Consider the following 6,687-nt stretch of genomic DNA (forward strand, 5'->3'; position numbering starts at 1 on the left):
GCTGAACCTGTGAGATAACGGACAGGTGAGGGAGGGGTGACTGCGGCCCCTCCCTTGGGGCCAGCCGTCCTCCCATCCCCCACCGCCTGGCTCCCAACCCCCAGCGGCCACCTGTCTCCTGCCCGCGGTGCTGGCCTCCTTGCAGCAACCAGAACGCTCCTTTAAAGCACCTGGCTTCTCTGCTTTCGTTCCCAGAACCTTCTGGAGATCTGTGAACCTTTGGGGAGGATACGCATGTTCTCTTGAAATCTCCTCCTAGGCCCCAGCTGGGGCCGCTTCTCCCGGGGACCCTCAGGGAGCGTCTGGGTCCCTGTAACCTCGAGGCTGGGCCAGCCCACCCGGTCTGCCAGACCCCACGGCCAGCTGACCCCGCCCTGAACAAGGCCAGCTGTGCCCCAGACAGTGGTGGTTCCCGTTTCTCTGCCTCGTTCTCCGGCCTGTGTCCTGAAAGCCTCCTGCCCACCTCCCAGGAGAACGTCGCCTCGAGCGGCCTTGAAGGGAGTTTGTTGGTGTCACTTAAATTGTCGCCTTTCATCATCGTGTGACAGCCCCCAGCCGTTCCATGCTGGGCTGCTCTGTGCTTCTGGCCAGCCTGGGGTTCTTGCTGGTGCTGGTGAACCGGGTCCGTCTACACCGATGTCTTGCAGTGTCGGTGCACAGGACCAGCTCCCGAGGCCCTGGGCTGCTGGGCAGTGGTCACCAGGCAGACCACGCTGGACTCGGCGCCCCCCAGAGGCCCGGCCCCCATCAGGGCGAGCGGCCGCCCTTGCGGACCCCGGGCCAGCGGGGGCCTGGCGGGTGACCCGAGAACAGCAGAGCCTCCCTCGGACGGGGAGCGGCTCTGAGACGCAGACTCCGCCAGCCCATGGCATTTCCTCATAAACGTCGGAAACACAACCGACAAATTCAAGTGGCCCTTTCAGACCCTGGCTGGCTCTGCAACGTGAGACCAGTGTCATTTACAAACCTTTAAAAACAGATGCCAGCGGGAGCTCACGGTAAAACCTTCTCACAAATTCTCGCCTTTCTGTCACAGATACGAGCTGCTGCCAAACTCAACATTCCACCCTCAGATTTTCCCCAAACCTTTGTTTTCTGGCTACAAATCATCGCTGTCTTAGCTCCTTCGCTGTCTCTGAATTTCTGTGGTTAGTACCAGCAATTGATGCTTTTGAAAGAAAAATGCTTTACAAATAATAACCTCCCCGCACCACCAGCCGTCCCCAGGCAGGTTGACCTAAACACCGTGCCTGAGCCAGGACAGGGGCCGGAGCGGCCGTCCCGCTGCAAGGAGGCTAATGGCCCCTCGGGCCCCTGAGTGTGGACGGGGCCCCTCGACTTGGGAGCCAAGGCTCTTCTGGCTGGAGGGCGGGGGTCCCGCCGTGGCGCACGAGTGACGGGGGACGGCCTGGGTTTGTGTGACAGGTGGTCCACGGAGGCCCGGTGGCGCAGTGGCCCGAGGAAACACCATACCGCTGAGCTGCCCGCCCACATCTCGAGGGCGAGCTTGCCCTGCTCAGCGGAATTTGGAAGGTCCTGTCTCGCCCACCTCTGACCGCGTGGGGTCACTGGGAACGCGCAGGGGACGCAGGACGAGGAGAGGCTGCCCCATGCTGGCCCCACCTCACTGTCGGGCGGCGCACTTGGAGCCGGTGCCAAGTTCCACTCGGCTGCTGGGATCAGAGCGCCGCTTCCTGGCCCCAAAATGACTTCCAGCAGCTGGAAGAAACCTAAATCCTTAGGTCTGCGGAAAAATCCCGAGGCGTGTTCTCCACCCTCTAAGAAAACAGGTTCCCACTTGTGTTTTAATGTGAACCGCGGGGCCGGTGTTGGGGGAGGTTTCTGGTTTCCCCAGATCAGTGGTGGGGCCTCTGAGGCAACGGGAACACGGCTGGCGGCCGTGGCCAGGCCTGCGGTGCAGCCGGCACAGGGCGCGAAAGCCCCACCATCTCCCACACAGCAGCCCTGCGGCGGGGCCAGAGCCCGAATCTAGGAGACGAGTGAACCCCACGCGGCAAGGCGGACCACCCGCCCCGGCACTGACCGACCGGGTGCAGCGCAGAGGGCCGGGTCCGAGGCCCTGGGGAGCCCTCCTGGGCGGTGGCGGGGGGGGTCCTGGCGCTTACTGATTTCAGCCTGACTTCAGCCAGCTCACAAACTTCCTGCATTTTAGGGGTGTAGGGGCCCCTCCTGCCCACCCTGCTGGATGGACCCCGGCTGCCAGCAACTGGCCTCTGCAACCCCAGGCCTGGCCCTCGGGCTCCTGCTGAGCAGACAGGCCCCTTCCTGTCTGTGACAAAGCCCGAGGGCCTCGTGAACAGAGTGGGTGTGGGTGTCCTGAGATGATGGGGTGACTTGTGCCACAGCCGTGGAACCAAGGGTGTGTCACATCACCTGGGCACGGGGCACGGACTGAAGCTTCAGACACCACGGCCTGGGTGGCGGGGAGAGGGTGGGTGGGGGACAGCGGGGACTCGGTCTGGACGAGCCTCGGGCGGATGCTGCACCCCCATCTCGCCCTCGAGCGAGCATCCCTGAAGGGAGCGGCCACTGCTTGGTGCACACGGGCCCTTTCAGCCCAGCCCCCTGCCTTAATCCCCAACCGTCTGAGCTTCGCAGGGTCAGAGAGGCGGCAACATGTGATCGGATTCTTCCAGGGCGGACAGGAGGCCTCCAGGGAGGGAGTCCTGAGAAATGTCACCCGGATTCTGGGCTTGAAATGCGCTCAGGCAGGTGCATTTCCTCTGTGCATGCGTCTCTGCCCCCGGCCTGGTGGGTCCTCCTGGAGCAGCGCAGACGGGCTTCCTGGAGCTCAGACGGGGCAGGAGCCACACGCCGACACGGCCCCGTCCACACAGACACACACCCTGGGCTCTGGAAGCCAGGCTGCAGGGGGACAGGTCTGAGGAGGTGGGGGAGGTGACGGACCCGCAGCGGGTTGAGCGGAGAGGCCACACTGCCCCCTGGCGCAGCCTCCTGGCTCCAGGAGAGACACCTGGGCTGATGCCCAGACGTGAGGTCATTCACCCAGAGCCTGACGGGCCATGTGATGAAGGCTGTGGTCACCTCCTCCCTCCTCCCAGGCCATGAGCGGGCGGAGGAGCCTCTAGGGCCGCTGGACGTGCGCCATGGCCGCTGTGCTGACCACGGTCCTTGGCGTCTCCAACCTTGGAAGCACACAGGCTGCTCCGCGGGCATCGAGAGGACGAAGGACAGCCTGGCCCCCGCCTGCCTTTCTCTTTTTTTCTTTTTCAGCTACACATGTGACATATAGACGTTCCCGGGCCAGAGGTCAAATTGGAGCTGCATCTGGAACCTACACCACAGCTCAAGGCAACACTGGATCCTCAACGCACTGAACGAAGCCAGGGATTGAACCCACATCTTCAGTGAGACAACATTGGCTCCTTAACGCACGGAGCCGCAATGGGAACCCTCTCATCTCGGAGGCAGAGCCTGGCAAATGGGATGCGGGGCTCAGGAGGAGGTCACAGCTTCCCCGTGAGGCTCAGGGCTCACCTTCCACAGATGGGATGCACCTGCAGGCTGTGGGTGAGGCCCGCGTCCTGTGCAGGGACGGCACCAATGCCCCTCCCCAGGGAAGACACCCCACTTACATCCTCTGATTTTTTGTTTGTCTTTTTCTAGGATCGCACCCGCAGCCTATGGAGGTTCCCAGGCTAGGGATCTAATTGAAGTTGTAGCTGCCGGCCTACACCACAGCCACAGCAACGCCGGATCCTTAGCCCACTGAGCAAGGGCAGGGACCGAACCCACAACCTCATGGTTCCTAGTTGGATTCGTTTCCACTGTGCCACAGTGGGAATCTGTTTATTCTAGATTTGTTAAGTCAGACTTATCGGCGTTTCAGAGTGGCCTCTGGGAATCGGGTCTGTTGCCGGGGCAAGGGGCCCGGAGGACTTCCCGGAGAAGGGGACACGGGGAATTTCCGGAGCGTATTTTCTCTTAAGACCTTCCCGAAGGTTTCTGCTGATTAAAAGCAAGTCTGAGCATGTGCACAGGGCATAAGCTCTCGAAGCCTCCATGGGACGCTGCAAAGATTCCTTCTCCAGCGCAGGGGTGCTTTCCCAAGAAAGCGCGTCCCTGGCGGGCCGCAGTCGTGCAGTGGCAGTGCCCCCTTGTGGTGGGCCCGTCTCTGGGGTCCCCAGGGGCCTGGGCGGGAGAGGACGGTGGGGGAGAGGACCGTGGTGGGGGGGGAGTGGAGCGGAGGCAGAGGAGTAACCCCAGGGGGACGTGCGTTCTTCAGCCTGTGTTCTGCCACTAAAGCCGCGGGTGACTAGAGTTCAACGTCAGAGCAACGTGGCTGGTGCCCAGACAGCTGGCAGGTTCCCTAACCAAAGTCCCCCTCGGTCTGGGCTGGTTCGGCTGTTGCTTGCAGGTGAGTTCCCTTTCAGCCCAGAAACCCTGGGACTAGCAGAGGTGAGGACGGTACCAGGCGGAGAGCTGCTAGGAGCCGGAAGGTCTGCAGGAGCCTTGGGCTCCAGGCCTCAGGGCCGAGCTGCAGGCGGCTCTGCCTTCACGCGCCCCGGCCTCAGCCCCCACCCTGTGGAAAAGGACCTGAGTTCTTCCCGAGTCGAGACAGGTCTTGGGGACCCCGCGAGTCCCCACCCCCTGGAGGCTGCTCCCCCCCACCTCATCTCCTCACTTACCGGCCCGCGTGCAGGAGTGGTGGCGCTGGGGCCCAATGGGGACAAAGGCTCTATTGAGGAGGTGGGGGCACTGTGGCAGCTGGTCAGGGGGAGGATGCAGGGGGCAGTTAGATGCCGGGCGGCAGCAGCCCGGCCAGGGGCAGCGGGGTCTATGCAGCAGCTCAGGGCCGCCCTGGGGGCTCATTTTTCAATCCCCCGGGGTCTCTGCTCCTCCCTCTTCCTCTGGGGGCCAAGTGGGGGCCCCCAAGTGGGGCCCGGGCTGCTGTGCCGCACTGTGTGCCTGCCTTCGGGTCAGCAGCCCGAGGCCCACGGAGCCGCCGGGGCCTGGGAGGAGATGGCGAGGAGGCCTTGGCTCTGCGCTCAACCCCGGGGTGTGGGCCTCAGGGCCGCGACCCCTCGATGTCCGGGGCATTTCTGGGAGTCAGTGAGGCTCCTGGCAGGAGACCCCTCTGGGTGGGTGTTGGGCCAGGACAGCTGGAAGCACATCCAGCCCCTGTGGCTGGGCTGACGCTGCCCGCCTGGGAGGCCCAGTGGGGCAGCCTCTGTGTTCACGGCCCACTTGCCTGAGTGAACACGGAGCCCTGCGGGCACACGCACACCCTTTGTCCCAGGCGGAGACCACATCCCCGTACAGGCCACGCTGTCCACGCAGCCCTCGCGGGAAAAGCTGATGGTGCCAGCCTGCAGCCACAGCGGTGTCAGCAATGCTAACGCGGCCCCTCGGGGCAGGAAAACCAGGGGCCAACATCACCGCTGCTCCAGGCAGAAGTCCTCTGCGGAGCAAGGTCTGATCCCCCTGCTCCCCAGAAGGCGGCGCTGTCCGCCCGCGGAGAGCAAAGGAAAGGCCTGGGGCGTCCTGGGCTGTCGGTGAGGCTCAGGCTGTGCCGCGCTGAGGTGCAGCGGGCCGTGTTCACACAGAGGATGCCCTGAGGCTGGGCAGGCTCGGGTCTCCTCCACTGGACCAGAGGAGTCGTCGTGAACAGCAGACAGTTTAACGAGGAGGAAGCCGATGCCATGACAGGGCTCGCTTCTGGGTTTGGGGTGGAGAGGGCGGGGCAGCCCGTCCCCAGCCCTGCCTGCGGGCAGCCAGGTCTCCCCTTGACCTTGACGTTCGTTATTTATTTGCGTTAGAGTGTAGGTGATTCACCGTGTCGTGCCGATTTCTGCTGTACTGCATAGTGACCCAGTCTCTCTCTCTCTCTCTCTCACACACACACACACACACACACACACACACACACACACACTCCTCTTCTCAGCTTCCCTCATGGTCCATCCCGGGAGACTGGACCCAGTCCCTGTGCTCTGCAGGAGGGCCGCATCTCTCATGCGTCTAAATGCAGCAGTTTGCATCTGCTAACCCTGAACCCTGGCCGTACCCTCCCTCCCCTCCCCTTGGCAACCGTAGGCCTGTTCTCCGTGCATCTGTTTCTGTTCCTTTAATTCACTGTGTGAGGCTGAGCGATTCGCCTCTGATGCCCGCGACTCAGCTATTTCCCTATAAAGTCAAGCTGCCCCCCCAGTGCCCGCATCACAGGATGCTGAGTACCCCGAGGTTGCCACGTCCGCAGGCGGTCTGCAGGTCGTCTCCTGCGGGGTCCTTGTGGAAATGACGCCGTCAGGAGACCGGCAGCCCCAGGGAGGCCGGGGCTGGCGGTGGTCCAGTCCCAGACACCAAGGCCAAGAGCGCGGCCTTCTCAGTTAGAACTCAGATGGAGCGAACCTGGGGACATGAGCGCAAATCCTGACAGCCGATCAACAGGGGTTACCAGCCCAGCAGAGGAACGAAGACCCCCCCCCCCCGAGCCGACTTTGGGGAGAGCGCGCATTTAGCGCAGGTGGAAGATGGCCAGGCTGGAGGCCGCGCTGCAGGCGTGAGGCGGTCAGGACCCAGCGTTGGAGGCTCGGCTGGGCTGCGTGAGATGTGACCATTCCTTCCGGCCAGCTGTTCGTTAGTGCGGCGCAGGGGGCACAGAGCTGGCCCACGGGGATCCAGCGGACGCATGAGAACAAAACA

This window comes from Sus scrofa, chromosome 3, assembly GCF_054392235.1.
Source record: "Sus scrofa isolate SSC_HxYL_T2T_F1_AM1 chromosome 3, Sscrofa_HxYL_maternal_Yorkshire_Landrace_v2.0, whole genome shotgun sequence".
Taxonomy (NCBI): Eukaryota; Metazoa; Chordata; class Mammalia; order Artiodactyla; family Suidae; genus Sus; species Sus scrofa.